Source organism: Balaenoptera physalus (assembly GCF_965194825.1).
Source record: "Balaenoptera physalus genome assembly, chromosome: 5".
NCBI classification, from domain to species: domain Eukaryota; kingdom Metazoa; phylum Chordata; class Mammalia; order Artiodactyla; family Balaenopteridae; genus Balaenoptera; species Balaenoptera physalus.
In genome coordinates this window covers 52,023,164-52,039,213 of record NC_138884.1, presented here as the reverse complement: position 1 = coordinate 52,039,213, position 16,050 = coordinate 52,023,164, and the positions used below count along the sequence as shown (strand labels likewise).

The 16,050-nt window shown below is 37.6% G+C and overlaps 1 protein-coding gene and 1 long non-coding RNA gene across 23 annotated transcripts in view; one reads left to right on the top strand and one right to left on the bottom strand.

The window, feature by feature from the left end:
* LOC309661506 (uncharacterized protein) overlaps nt 1-16,050 on the bottom strand; it is a gene marked incomplete at its 5' end in the record, with an annotated part of 243,732 nt that overhangs the window by 212,083 nt on the left and 15,599 nt on the right. The gene's annotated exons all lie outside the window — the stretch shown is intronic.
* Nucleotides 1-16,050, top strand: part of LOC309661881 — a 48,719-nt gene that overhangs the window by 23,036 nt on the left and 9,633 nt on the right. For 13 of the 22 annotated variants that reach the window (XR_014264305.1, XR_014264309.1, XR_014264310.1 and 10 more), the window contains 2 exons: nt 12,764-12,904; nt 15,148-15,293. The exons of 1 other annotated variant lie outside the window; for it this stretch is intronic. This is a non-coding gene — a long non-coding RNA (uncharacterized lncRNA). The remainder of the gene's footprint in view (nt 1-12,763; nt 12,905-15,147; nt 15,294-16,050) is intronic. 8 more of the 22 variants (XR_014264308.1, XR_014264312.1, XR_014264315.1 and 5 more) reach the window with 3 other exon arrangements.

The window sequence follows — 16,050 nt, the reverse complement described above, 5'->3', positions numbered from 1 at the left end:
TTTTTCTCTTTCTGACTTACTTCACTCTGTATGACAGTCTCTAGATCCATCCACGTCTCAACAAATGACTCAATTTCGTTCCTTTTTATGGCTGAGTAATATTCCATTGTATATATGTACATCTTCTTTATCCATTCGTCTGTTGATGGGCATTTAGGTTGCTTCCATGACCTGGCTATTGTAAATAGTGCTGCAATGAACATTCGGGTGCATGTGTCTTTTTGAATTACGGTTTTCTCTGGGTATATGCCCAGTAGTGGGATTGCTGGGTCATATGGTAATTCTATTTTTAGTTTTTTAAGGAATCTCCATATTGTTCTCCATAGTGGCTGTATCAATTTACATTCCCACCAACAGTGCAAGAGGGTTCCCTTTTCTCCACACCCTCTCCAGCATTTGTTGTTTGTAGATTTTCTGATGATGCCCATTCTAACAGGAGTGAGGTGATACCTCATTGTAGTTTTGATTTGCATTTCTCTAATAATTAGTGATGTTGAGCAGCTTTTCATGTGCCTCGTGGCCGTCTGTATGTCTTCTTTGGAGAAATGTCTATTTAGGTCTTCTGCCCATTTTTGGATTGGGGTGTTTGTTTCTTTGATATTGAGCTGAATGAGCTGTTTATATATTTTGGAGATTAATCCTTTGTCCGTTGATTCATTTGCAAATATTTTCTCCCATTCTGAGGGTTGTCTTTTCGTCTTGTTTATGGTTTCCTTTGCTGTGCAAAAGCTTTGAAGTTTCATTAGGTCCCACTTGTTTATTTTTGTTTTTATTTCCATTACTCTAGGAGGTGGATCAAAAAAGATCTTGCTGTGATTTATGTCAAAGAGTGTTCTTCCTATGTTTTCCTCTAAGAGTTTTATAGTGTCCAGTCTTATATTTAGGTCTCTAATCCATTTTGAGTTTATTTTTGTGTATGGTGTTAGGGAGTATTCTAATTTCATTCTTTTACATGTAGCTGTCCAGTTTTCCCAGCACCACTTATTGAAGAGACTGTCTTTTCTCCATTGTATATCTTTGCCTCCTTTGTCATAGATTAGTTGACCATAGGTGCGTGGGTTAATCTCTGGGCTTTCTATCTTGTTCCATTGATCTATGTTTCTGTTTTTGTGCCAGTACCATATTGTCTTGATTACTGTAGCTTTGTAGTATAGTCTGAAGTCAGGGAGTCTGATTCCTCCAGCTCCATTTTTTGGCCTCAAGACTGCTTTGGCTATTCGGGGTCTTTTGTGTCTCCATACAAATTTTAAGATGATTTGTTCTAGCTCCGTAAAAAATGCCATTGGTAATTTGATAGGGATTGCATTGAATCTGTAGATTGCTTTGGGTAGTATACTCATTTTCACAATGTTGATTCTTCCAATCCAAGAACATGGTATATCTCTCCATCTGTTGGTATCATCTTTAATTTCTTTCATCAGTGTCTTATAGTTTTCTGCATACAGGTCTTTTGTCTCCCTAGGTAGGTTTATTCCTAGGTATTTTATTCTTTTTGTTGCAATGGTAAATGGGAGTGTTTCCATAATTTCTCTTTCAGATTTTTCATCATTAGTGTATACGAATGCAAGAGATTTCTGTGCATTAATTTTGTATCCTGCAACTTTACCATATTCATTAATTAGCTCTAGCAGTTTTCTGGTGGCAGTTTTAGGATTCTCTATGTATAGTATCATGTCATCCGCAAACAGTGACAGTTTTACTTCCTCTTTTCCAATTTGTATTCCTTTTATTTCTTTTTCTTCTCTGATTGCCGTGGCTAGGACTTCCAGAACTATGTTGAATAATAGTGGTGAGAGTGGACATCCTTGTCTCGTTCCTGATCAGAGAAAATGCTTTCAGTTTTTCACCATTGAGAATGATGTTTGCTGTGGGTTTGTCATATATGGCCTTTATTATGTTGAGGTAGGTTCCCTCTATGCCCACTTTCTGGAGAGTTTTTATCAGAAATGGGTGTTGAATTTTGTCAAAAGCTTTTTCTGCATCTATTGAGATGATCATATGGTTTTTATTCTTCAGTTTGTTAATATGGTGTATCACATTGATTGATTTGCGTATATTGAAGAATCCTTGCATCCCTGGGATAAATCCCACTTGATCGTGGTGTATGATCCTTTTAATGTGTTGTTGGATTCTGTTTGCTAGTATTTTGTTGAGGATTTTTGCATCTATATTCATCAGTGATATTGGTCTGTAATTTTCTTTTTTTGTAGTGTCTTTGTCTGGTTTTGGTATCAGGGTGATGGTGGCCTCATAGAATGAGTTTGGGAGTGTTCCTTCCACTGCAATTTTTTGGAAGAGTTTGAGAAGGATGGGTGTTAGCTCTTCTCTAAATGTTTGATAGAATTCACCTGTGAAGCCATCTGGTCCTGGACTTTTGTTTGTTGGAAGATTTTTAATCACAGTTTCAATTTCATTACTTGTGATTGGTCTGTTCATATTTTCTGTTTCTTCCTGATTCAGTCTTGGAAGGTTATACCTTTCTAAGAATTTGTCCATTTCTTCCAGGTTGTCCATTTTATTGGCATAAAGTTGCTTATAGTAGTCTCTTAGGATGTTTTGTATTTCTGCTGTGTCTGTTGTAACTTCTCCTTTTTCATTTCTGATTTTATTGATTTGAGTCCTCTCCCTCTTTTTCTTGATGAGTCTGGCTAATGGCTTATCAATTTTGTTTATCTTCTCAAAGAACCAACTTTTAGTTTTATTGATCTTTGCTATTGTTTTCTTTGTTTCTATTTCATTTATTTCTGCTCTGATCTTTATGATTTCTTTCCTTCTGCTAACTTTGGGTTTTGTTTGTTCTTCTTTCTCTAGTTTCTTTAGGTGTAAGGTTAGATTGTTTACTTGAGATTTTTCTTGTTTCTTTAGGTAGGTTTGTATAGCTATAAACTTCCCTCTTAGAACCGCTTTTGCTGCATCCCATAGGTTTTGGGTCGTCGTGTTTTCATTGTCATTTGTCTCTAGGTATTTTTTTATTTCCTCTTTGATTTCTTCAGTGATCTCTTGGTTATTTAGTAACGTATTGTTTAGCCTCCATGTGTTTGTCTTTTTTACGTTTTTTTCCCTGTAATTCATTTCTAATCTCATAGCGTTGTGGTCAGAAAAGATGCTTGGTATGATTTCAATTTTCTTAAATTTACTGAGGCTTGATTTGTGACCCAAGATGTGATCTATCCTGGAGAATGTTCCGTGCGCACTTGAGAAGAACGTGTAATCTGCTGCTTTTGGATGGAATGTCCTATATATATCAATTAAATCTATCTGGTCTATTGTGTCATTTAAAGCTTCTGTTTCCTTATTTATTTTCATTTTGGATGATCTGTCCATTGGTGTAAGTGAAGTGTTAAAGTCCCCCACTATTATTGTGTTACTGTCGATTTCCTCTTTTATAGCTGTTAGCAGTTGCCTTATGTATTGAGGCGCTCCTATGTTGGGTGCATATATATTTATAATTGTTATATCTTCTTCTTGGATTGATCCCTGGATCATTATGTAGTGTCCTTCCTTGTCTCTTGTAACATTCTTTATTTTAAAGTCTATTTTATCTGATATGAGTATAGCTACTCCAGCTTTCTTTTGATTTCCATTTGCATGGAATATCTTTTTCCATCCCCTCACTTTCAGTCTGTATGTGTCCCTAGGTCTAAAGTGGGTCTCTTGTAGACAGCATATATATGGGTCCTGTTTTTGTATCCATTCAGCCAGTCTATGTCTTTTGGTTGGGGCGTTTAATCCATTCACGTTTAAGGTAATTATCGATATGTATGTTCCTATGACCATTTTCTTAATTGTTTTGGGTTTGTTTTTGTAGGTCCTTTTCTTCTCTTGTGTTTCCCACTTAGAGAAGTTCCTTTAGCATTTGTTGTAGAGCTGGTTTGGTGGTGCTGAATTCTCTTAGCTTTTGCTTGTCTGTAAAGCTTTTGATTTCTCCATCAAATCTAAATGAGATCCTTGCCGGGTAGAGTAATCTTGGTTGTAGGTTCTTCCTTTTCATCACTTTAAGTATATCATGCCACTCCCTTCTGGCTTGCAGAGTTTCTGCTGAGAAATCAGCTGTTAACCTTATGGGAGTTCCCTTGTATGTTATTTGTCGTTTTTCCCTTGCTGCTTTCAATAATTTTTCTTTGTCTTTAATTTTTGCCACTTTGATTACTATGTGTCTCGGCGTGTTTCTCCTTGGGTTTATCCTGTATGGGACTCTCTGCGCTTCCTGGACTTGGGTGGCTATTTCCTTTCCCATGTTAGGGAAGTTTTCGACTATAATCTCTTCAAATATTTTCTCTGGTCCTTTCTCTCTCTCTTCTCCTTCTGGGACCCCTATAATGCGAATGTTGTTGCGTTTAATGTTGTCCCAGAGGTCTCTTAGGCTGTCTTCATTTCTTTTCGTTCTTTTTTCTTTAGTCTGTTCCGCAGCAGTGAATTCCACCATTCTGTCTTCCAGGTCACTTATCCGTTCTTCTGCCTCAGTTATTCTGCTATTGATTCCTTCTAGTGTAGTTTTCATTTCAGTTATTGTATTGGTCATCTCTGTTTGTTTGTTCTTTAATTCTTCCAGGTCTTTGTTAATCATTTCTTGCATCTTCTCAATCTTTGCCTCCATTCTTATTCCGAGGTCCTGGATCATCTTCACTATCATTATTCTGAATTCTTTCTCTGGAAGGTTGCCTATCTCCACTTCATTTAGTTGTTTTTCTGGGGTTTTTTCTTGTTCCTTCATCTGGTACATAGCCCTCTGCCTTTTCATCTTCTCTATCTTTCTGTAACTGTGGTTTTTGGTCCACAGGCTGCAGGATTGTAGTTTTTCTTGCTCCTGCTGTCTGCCCTCTGGTGGTTGAGGCTATCTAAGAGGCTTGATGGTAGGCTCTCTGGGGTTGTTTTCTTAATTTCCTTTTTTGGGTAGGTCATTGCTTTTGTATAATGACTTCTATATGCTGATTTTATATCCTGCACCTTTACTAAACTCACTTATGAGTTCTAACAGTTTTTTGGTTTTCATTTATTTATTTGTTTGTTTATTTATTTATTTTTGGGTGTTTTGGGTCTTCGTTTCTGTACGAGGGCTTTCTCTAGTTGCGGCGAGCGGGGGCCACTCTTCATCGCGGTGCGCAGGCCTCTCACTATCGCGGCCTCTTGTTGCGGAGCACAGGCTCCAGACGCGCAGGCTCAGTAGCTGTGGCTTACGGGCCCATTTGCTCCGTGGCATGTGGGATCTTCCCAGACCAGGGCTCGAACCCATGTCCCCTGCATTGGCAGGCAGATTCTCCACCACTGCACCACCAGGGAAGCCCCTCTAACAGTTTTTATTGCTGTTGTTGTTGAATCTTTAGGATTTTCTACATGTATGATCATGTCATCTGCAAACAGAGGTCATTTTACTTTTTCCTTTCTGATTTGTATGCATTTTATTTCTTTTTCTTGCCTAATTCCTCCGTCTTCCAGTGCTATGTTGAATAGAAGTGGTAAGTGTGGACATTCTTGCGTTCTTCCTGAGATTAGAGGGACAGCTTTTAGTTCTTCACTGTTGAGTAAGATGTTTACTGTGGCCTTTTCTTTTTCATATGCCTTTATTGTGTCGAGGTACATTCCTTCTACACCTAATTTGTTTAGAGTTTTTATCATGAAAGGATGTTGAATTTTGTCAAATTCTTTTCTGCCTCTATTCAGATGATCATATGATTTTTCCTTCATTCTGTTAGTGTGATGTATCACATTGGTTGATTTGTGTATGTTGAACCATCCTTGCATCCCAGGAATAAATCTGACTTGAGCATGGGGTATGATAATTTAAATTTATTGTTAAAATTGGTTTGCTAATACTTTGTCAAGGATTTTTGCATCTATGTCTATCAAAGATATTGGCTGTAATTTTCTTTTCTTGTAGTGTCTGTGTCTGGCTTTGGTATCGGGGTAACGCTAGCCTTGTAAAATTAGTTTGGAAGTGTTCCCTCCTATCCAGTTTTTTGGATGAGTTTGAAAAGGATTGGTAGTAATTCTTCAAATATTTGGCAAAATTCACCAGGGAAGCCATGTGGTCCTGGATTTTCTATTTTGTTTTTTTTTAAATTTTGATTCAATCTCTTTATTTGTTATTGGACTGTTCAGACTTTCTGTGTTATTTTGATTCAGTGTTGGTAGGTTGTATGTTTGTAGGAATGTATCCATTTCTTCTAGATTATCACATTTGTTGGCATAATTGATAATGGACCCTTATGATTCCTTTATTTCTGAGGCATCATTTATATTGTCTCCTCTTTCATTTCTGATTTTATTGAGTTGTCTTGTGTATTTTTTTCTTAATTCGTGTAGTCAAGAGTCTTTCAAATTTATCTTTCCAAAAAACACCACTTAGTTTTGTTTCTATTTTCTATTGTTTTTCTATTCTCTATTTGATTTATTTCTGCTCTAATCTTTACTATTTCCCTCCTTCTGCCAAATTTGAGATTACTTTTTTCTTCTTTTTCTAGTTCCTTGAGGCATAAAGTGAGATTGTTTACTTGAGGTTTGACTTCTTCTTTAATGTATGCATTTATCACTACAAACTTCTCCTGTAGTACTGCTTTTGCTGCATCCCATAAATCTTGGTGTGTTGTGTTTCATTTTAGTTTGTGTCAAGATTCTTTTAAAATTCCCTTTTGATTTTCTCTTTGACCCAATGGTTGCTCAAGACTGTATTATTCAACATGATAAATATAATTAACATTGCTGTGTGTTATGTATGAAGGTTAAGAGAGTAAATCCTAAGAGTTCTCATCACAAGGAAAACATTTTTCTCTTTTTCTTTTATTTTGTGGCCATATGAGATGATGGTCACTAAACTTACTGTGGTAATCATTTCTTGATGTACATAAGTCATATCTTTATGCTGTACACCTAAAACTTATGCAGGGCTCTATGGCAGTTATATCTCAATAAAAGTGGAACGGGGGAAAAGAGTATATTGTTTAGTTTTCACGTATTGGTAAATTTTCTTGTTTTCTCTTCTTTATTAAAATTTTGTTTTTAATTTAATTTTTTGCTGTGTTGGGTCTTCATCACTGCATGCAGGCTTTCTCTAGTTGCAGTGAGCAGGGGCTACTCTTTGTTGTGGTGCACGGGCTTCTGATTGCAGTGGCTTTTCTTGTTGCGGAGAACAGGCTTTAAGGCGCGCAGGCTTCAATAGTTGCAGCACTCGGGTTCAGTAGTTGCGGCACGTGGGCCCTAGAGCGCAGGCTCAGTAGTTGTGGTGCATGGGCTTAGTTGCTCTGCATCATGTGAGATCTTTGCATACCAGGGATTGAACCCATGTCCCCTGCATTGGCAGGCAGATTCTTAAGCACTGTGCCACCAGGGACGTCCAGATATTCCTGTTTTGTTACTCTTATGGGATTTCTAGTTTCATACCATTGTGATCAGAAAAGATACTTGAAATTATTTCAGACTTTTTAAATTTGTTAAGACTTGATTATGACCTAACATATTATCTATTCTGGAGAATGGTGTGTGTGTACTTGAAATGAACGTGTATGTACTGCTGTTGGATGAAATGTTTTGTATATGTCTGTAAGGACCATATGGTCCATAGTGTTGTTCAAGTCATGTTTGTTGATTGATTTTCTGTCTGGGTGTTCTATCCATTATTGTAACTGGGTTATTGAAGTCCCTTACTATTCGTGTACTGCAATCAATTTCTCCATTTAATTTCGATATTTCCTTTAGAGCTTTCTGTGCTCTGATGCTGGATGCATATATAATTGTTATACCCTCCTGATGAGTTGACTCTTTTATTATCATATAGAAACCTTTGTCTATACAGACAATTTTTGACTTAATGTCTATTTTGTCTGTGATGCATATAGGAACTCTCACTTTGTTTTGGTTGCCATTTGCATGGAGTATCTTTTTCCATCCCTTCACTTTGAGCCTGTATGTGTCTTTTAATCTAAAATGAGTCTCTTGTAGACAGCATAAGGTTGGATATTGTTTTTTTATCCATTCAGCCACTCTATGCCTTTTGATTGGGAAGATTAATCCATTTATATTAAACTAATTATCGATCAGTAAGGACTTACTATTGCTGTTTTGTTAATTGTCTTATGCCTGTTTTGCACTCTTTCTCTGTAGCTTTATTTCATTGTTGTTTGATTATTTTTTTGTAGTGATTTACTTTGATCCTTTTCTCTTTATCTTTTGTTTATTTATAGTAGGCCTTTTCTTTGTGGTTAGCTGAAGGCTACATAGAAATCTTGTAGTTCTAAACATCTATTCTTTTACTCCCACCCAAACTTTGTGTCCTTATAGTCAGTTTCCTTCTTTTTATATTGTTAACAAATTTTAACTTTTATCTCAGGATTAAAGTACTTTATACAGCACCATTACAGTGTTATTATGCTATATTTGTGTGTGTGTGTATGAGTTTACCATTGAAATTTATGCTTTTGTTTGCTTTTGCATTTCTGTTCACATGTTTTCATTTCAAAGTGATCTCCCTTAAGCATTTCTTATAAGGCAGGTCTAGTAGTGATGAACTCACTTTGATTTTGTTGACTTTATCTCTCCTTTATTTTTAAAGCATAATTTTGCTAGGTATGGTCATTTTTGCTCACAGGTTTGTTTTTTTTTTCCAGTACTTTGAATATATCATCCAACTCTCTCCTGGCCTGTTAAGGTTTCTGCTGAGAAATTCACAAATTGTTTTCTGGGCGTTCCCTCATATGTGCCAAGTCACTTTTCTCTTGTTCCTTTCAATATTCTCTCTTTGTACTTCCCATTTAACAAGTTGATTATAACGTGATTGCGTGTAGTCTTCTTTGTGTTGATCCTATATTGAGCCCTTTGAACTTACTTCTACTGCTACACTATTTATTTTCTAGATATCTTATATCCTTTTTGTTCTTCAGTTCCTTCATTATTGCATTCTTTTGTGGTTGATGGTTTTCCCAGTTTACCATTTTGATTCTCTTCTTATTTCTTTTCTGTATACTTGTGAGGTAGTTTTCTTAGTGCTTATCCTAGGGGTTAAAGTAAACATCTTAATTTTATGAAAAAACAAATTTGAAGTAATAACATTTTTATTTAATAATAACAAAAATTCTGCTTATTTACATCCCACATCCTCGTTTACACTGCACTTGTCACAAATGACATCCTTATGTATTGTGTGCCCATTAATAGCCTTATAATAACTATTTTATATATTTGTCTTTTAAATCACATTTTGAAAAGAGGTGTTACAAACCCTAACTGCAAATGTGTTGGCCTTTTAAACTTAGTGTAGTTACCTTTACCATTGTTCTTTAATTCTTCATATGGTTTCAAGTTACGTTTCATTTCAGCCTGAAGGATTCCTTTAACAGTTCTTATTGAGCAGATCTACTAGTAATGAACTTCGTCAGTGTTTCTTTATATGAATGTCTTAATTTTCCTCTATTTAAAAAAATTCTGGTAAAATATACATAACATAAAATTTATCATCTTAACAATTTAAGAGTGCAGGCCAGAGGCATGAAATATATTTACACTGCTGTGCTATCATTACCATCATCCATCCACAGAACTTTTCATCTTGCAAAACTATAATAGTCTGTACTCATGAAACCACAACTCTCCATTTCCCTTGCCCCCTCACCCCTGGAAACCACCATTGTACTTTCTGTCTCTGTGAATTTGATTACTCTATGTACTTCATATAAGTGGGATCATACAGTATTTGTCCTCTTGTGACTGGCTTATTTTACTTAGCGTAATGCCTGAAGGTTGATCCATGTTGTAGCATGTGTCAGAATTCCCTTCCTTTTTAAGACTGACTATTGATTTATTGTTTGTATAGGTCACATTTTGTATATCCCTTCATCCCTCAATGGACCCTTGAGTTTTTTCACCTTTTGCCTATAGTGAATATTTCTGCTATGAACATGGGTGAACACATAACTCTTTGAGTTCATAATTTCAATTCTTTTTGAGTATTTAATAGGAACTCGAATTATGGGATCATATGGTAATTCTATTTTTAATGTTTTGAGGAACCACCATACTGTTTTCCTTTCTGTGTGCACCATTTTCCATACCCACCAACAGTGTACAAGTGTATACATACTGGATATTAACCTTATCAGCTACAGGATTTGCAAATATTTTCTCCCATTCAGCAGGTTCGTTTTATTTTTTGATGAAAGAAGTTATTTTTAAATTTTGAATACCTAGTTTATCTATTTCTTTTATTACCTCCACTTTTGGTGTCATATTCAAGAACTCTTGGCCAAATTTCATGTCATGGTTTTCTTCCCAGAACTTTCTTCTAAGAGTTTTATAGTTTTAGGTCTCACATTTAGGTCATTCATTCACTGAGTTAATTTCTGTATGTGGTGTGAGGTAAGGGTCTACCGTCATTCTTTTGAATGTGGATATTGTTTTTCCAGTACCATTTGTTGAAATCGCTATCCTTTCCCCATTGGGTGGTCTTGGCACGCCTGTTGAAAATCATTTGGTGATGTATATACGGGTTTACTTCTGGGTTTCTGTTTTGTTCCACTGGCCTATTCTCCGTCCTGTATGTGTGTTTATGCCAGTACTATTTTGATTACTGTGGTTGTGTAGTAGGTTTCGAAATCAAGAAATTTGAAACTTCAAATTTTGTTCTTTTTCCACATTATTTTGACTATTCAGGCCTTTTAAATTCCATATGAACTTTAGGATGAATTTTACTACTTCTGAAAAAACCTCACTGTGATGTTTAAAGAGATTGCTTTTAATCCGTACATCCCCTTAAGTCGTGTTGACATATTAACAACATTAAGTCCTCCAATCTGTGAACATAAGATGCCTTTACATTTGTTGGTGTCTTCATTAATTTCCTTCAGCAACGTTTTCTAGTTTTCAATGTACATGTCTTTTGTCCCGCTGGTTAAGTTATTCCTCGTCTTTTACTATATTTCATGATATTTTAAATGGTATTTTTTTTTAACTTTCCTTTTCAAACTTTTCATTCTTAGTGTATAGAGAAACAACTGATTTTTGAGTGTTGATTTTGTATCTGGCAAATTTTCTAAATTCATTTATTAATTTTAACAGATTTTTTTTGGTGCTTGTGTGTTGTCTCTGAACAAATATAATTTTATTTCTTCCTTTCCGATTTAGATGCGTTTTATTTTTTATCTTGCCTTATTTATTTGGCGAGGAATTCCAGTACTTTGCTGAATAGAAGTGGTGACAACAGGCATCCTTCCTTTGTTCCTGATCTTAGGGAGAAAGATTTCACCACTGAATATAATAGCTGTTGGTTTTCTATCTGTGACCTTTGTTATGTTGAAGTCATCAACTTGTATTCCTGGTTTGTTGAGATGTTTTTTTTTTTTTTTAATCATAATATGGCATTGAATTTTGTCAAATGTTTTTTCTGCATCAATTAAGATGATCACATGGAGTTTAGTCCCTTCAATCTGTTTATGTGCTATACTACATTGATTGATTTTCATATGTTGAACCAACCTTGCCTTGCAAGAATAAATCCCATTTGGTCATGATGTATAATCCTTATAATGGGCTGTTCTGTCTCTTATTATTTTAAAGGGTTTTTGCATCAGTATTCATAAGGGATATTGGTCTGTAGTGTACTTTTCTTGTAGTGTCTTTAGGTTTGTAATTGATGTAATGTTAACCTCATAGAATGAGTGAAGATACATTCTCTCCTCTTAAATTGTTTGGAAGAACTTGAGAAGGATTGGTGTTAATTCTTCTTTAAGTTGTTGGTAGAATTCACCATGAAGATACCTGGTGCTGGGCGTTCAGTTGTTGGGAGATTTTTGATAACTGATTCCATATCTTAACTTCTAGATCTGTTCAGATTTTGTATTTCTTGGTACGATGTGTGTTTCTAGGAATGTGTTCATTTCATCTAAGTTATCAAATTTGTTGGTCTACAACTGTCAATAGTACTCTATTGTAAGCCTTTTTATCTCTACAAAATTGGTAGTAATGTCCCTTTCTTCATTTCTGATTTTACATATTTTGTTCTTATCTCTTTTTTTAATAGTCAATCTAACTAGTTTTGTCAATTTTGTTGATCGTTTTCCTCTTTTTACAGCTATTTTGAGGCATAACTGACAAAACTGTAATATATCTAAAACGTAAAATGTGATTATTTGATATACGTATATATTGTGAAAGGATTCTCACAATCAAGTTAATTCACATACCCATCACCTGTCATATATTTACTTTTTGTGTGTGAGGACACAAATTCTACTCTCTCAGAAATTTTCAGTTACAGAATACAGGATCATCAGTTAGTCCCCATGTTATACATTAGTTCCTCAGACCTTATTCCTTCATTTTATCCCTCATGTTATAACTGAAAATTTGTATCCATTTACCAGCGTGTTCCCATTTCCCCCCATGCCCAACTGCAGGCAACAATTTCTGCTCTGTGTTTCTATGATTCCAACTTTTTTTTTAGATTCCACACATAAGTGATACCGTGCAGCATTTGTCTTTTCTCCATCAGGCTTATTTCACTTAGCATAATGTTCTCCAGGCTCATTCATGTTCTTGCAAGTGTAAGGATTTACTTTAAGGCTGAATAATATCCCATTGTGTATGTTATGTATGTATATTTGTGTGTGTGTGTGTGTGTGTGTGTGTGTGTGTGTGTATGTATCAGATTTTGTTTATCCATTCATCTGTGAGAGACAGGCAGGTTCTTTCCATACCATTACTGTGAATAACATTTCAAAGTTTGTTTTTGTTTTTGTTTTTGTTTTTTTCCCGTACCACGTGGCTTGTGGGATCTTAGTTCCCCAACCTCGGATTGAACCCAGGCCCTCCCCTCAGCAGTGAGAGCACGAAGTCTTAACCACTGGACAGCCGGGGAACTCCTAAAAAAATATTGTTTCTTTTTGCTATATGACCAGAAGTGGAGTTGCTGGATCACATGGTATTCTAATTTTATTTTCTTGAGGAATCTCCATACTGTTTTCAGTACTGGTTGTACCAATTTACATTCCCCAAAACAGTGCACACAGATTCCCTTTTCTCCACATCCTCACCGGCATTTATCTCTTGTCTTTTTCATAATACACATACTAACAGGTGTGAGGTGATATCTCATTGTGGTTTTGATTTGCATTTCCCTGATGACTGGTGATGTGAATCACCTTTTCATATACCTGTTCCCCAAATGTTTGTTATCTTTGGAAAAATGTCTTTTTAGGTCCTTTGCCAACTTTTAAATTGTGTTATATGGTGTTTTTGCTACTGAGTTGTATGAGCTCCTTGTATACTTTGGATATTAACTTCTTTTTAGACACGTGATTTGCAAATATTTTCTCACACTCCATAGGGATGGGGAGGATCTAAGTTGCTTGTTTGAGGTCACACCGCCGGAAGGGAAGGCTCTAAGAGTCCCAAGTTTCTCTTCCTCGCCCCTCTTGCTTCCTGCCCCTGGAATGTGGGCTCCCCCCAGATGGAGCAAAGTACCTGTCAAGCAGCATCAAATATCCAGTGCAATCAAGACAAGTTCTATGATATGAAAGCAAGTCCTCAGGGCCAAGGCCCATGGTCCTGCTAACTCCCTGGGAAAGAGGCCTCAAACATCACTCGTGATATCAGAGAGAGCCAAGGACACACACAGGGAACGTTGCCCTGGGCAGTGGCCACTTCATGCTTCATGGTGTGTGACCAGTGTGAGAACGCAAGGCCGTAGGAGGGCCCCATGCTTGGCTAAATACTCTGCCACCACCATCTTGAAATTCTTGATAATTATTGAACAAGGGCCCTGTATTTTCATTTTACACCCAGCCCTGTAAATTATGTAGCTGGTCCTGCTTCTGGGAAAGTTGCTTGGTCACCTTCTCCCTGCCTTCCCTGTCCCCAGTCTCAGGACTTTGTGCAGGGCCAGGGCTGCACACAGTCACTGTAAGAGATGCTTTTCCGACCACCGTTTGGAACCAAAACAAAACCAACAAAAGCCCCAGATCCATGCAATTAGCCAATATCTCCTCACCAAGACAAAGCCCCTCTGCCTGGAAAGATGCTGCTACTGGCTTGAGACTCCTTTTCCCCCTGAACATCCTACCCTCCAAGGTCTTGCTGCCATTTTCATGTGACACAAGTCAAATGACCAGGGGCTTTTTTCCCCTCTGCATTTTCCCGCATAGATTTGCACCTGTTTCTGTGGCTAATGTTACTGTTGGGTTTCTGTTTTCCCATCTCTGTCCTCTCATCCCTGCTCACACACTGCACACACAATCATAAATTATATTCCAGACAGGCCAGGAATCTCTCCTCACACACATCCCTAATAAAATGTTTATCTGATGGTTTCAAGACCCTAAGCTGCCTCCAGCCAATTTTTGCTAACATACGTCACCCCTGGGACTAGCCAGAGGTGGGCAGTCAAACGTTAGCATCAACACATCCTTTAGAAGGTCCCTAAGAGGGCTACATGCTCCAGGGCTATTCCTGGAAAGTTGGTCACAACCTGTGGGATGGCCAGACATTCCCCCCAGTCCCAGGAAGGGGAGGATGAGGTCAGAGAACTTGCAATGTCGTGACCCTTTGATATGCCTCTCACAAGGACAAGCTCTCCTCGAAGGAAGGTTATACATAACTGAGTGTTTCTGTCCAGGTGGTACTTATAATAACCAAAGGAATTAATGCAGATTAGTTTTCTTTGGTGTCTGGGTGTGGTAGGCATGATGTCCCAAAGATGTCCACGTCCTAGTCCCTGGTACCTGTGAATATGTTACATTACATGGCAAAGGGGAAGTAAGGTTACAGATGGAATTAAGGTTGCTAATCAGCTGACTTCAAAGATGAGATTATCCCGAATTGTCCAAGTGGGACCAATGTAACCACAAGGGTCCTTAAAAGTGGAAGAGAATCAGAAGAGGAGGTCAGAGTGATGCTATGTGAGAAGGACTTGACCTCTAGGTCGAAGATAGCGCCTGGCTTTGAAGACAGAACAAGGGGCCATGAGCCAAGAAATGCAGGCAGCCTCCAGAAGCTGGAAAAGGCAAGGGAAAAGAGTCTCCCCTAGAGCCTCCAGAAAGGAATGTCGCCCTGTTGACACCTTGATTTTAACCCAGTGAGAACTGTGTCGGACTTCTAACCTATGGAACTGTAAGTTTATAAATTTGTTTTGCTGTAAGTCACTAACTTTGTGATAATTTGTTACAGCAGCAAGAGGAAAATCATGCACTACCTCCTTAGATTCTTATCACCGGGGTGTGTTTAACAAGCAGAGCTAAGCGGAGGCAGGGAAAGGCCCTTGGAGGAACCACCACTGCTTCCCTCGTGATGAGAAGACCTGGCAAAATTATGAAGTAAGCAAAGTGATGAAAAACACCCTTTGTTTTTTGTCCTTGGGTTGTGCCACAATCCAAGGGGATCCCTCATTTGGGGGACTCCAGGTAGACCTACCCCATAAAAGCCTATTGAATCCAGAAGCTCCCAAGTTTTCCTTTCAGCCTACCAAGGGTTAATTATCCTAGCTATTAACTAAAGCATGAAAGTGATCATATTGACTATAGATACACGACAGGATAATGAAAGAGAGTATATAAATGAACACTCATTTACTGTTTATCCTTTTGGGAAATGCTGACATGCTTAATGAGCCTCACTCCAACCCAGCAGCACTTAACCTTTTTAAAGTCACAGGCTCTGCTGAGAATCCAATGGAAGAAAAACGCCAACACACCCAAAACCTATTTCGGGGGCTCATGAAACCCCTGAGGCATCCAGCCTCAGCCCAGAACCCCTGCTCCAATTGCTAGGACAGCTAAGGAAGGTAATTTGAAGGCTGTTTAAGGCCTGTGTCCCTAAAATCACTTCTCCCTGTTGCCTACTTCCTGCCTGTACACAAAGCTGATCGTGGGGCCAACCTAAAAAACACCAGAATTATTAACAAGTACCTCTTTCCCACTGGTTGAAGAGACCTTAGGGGTAACAGACCAGAACCCAGTGATGGGAACAAAATGTTCGAAGAATGGAGACAAGAAGCAGTGAGAGATAACCTGGGCGGGGTGTGGTGGCGGACAGATTTTGACATGGCAACAGCATATCTTGTGGGCAGAGAGG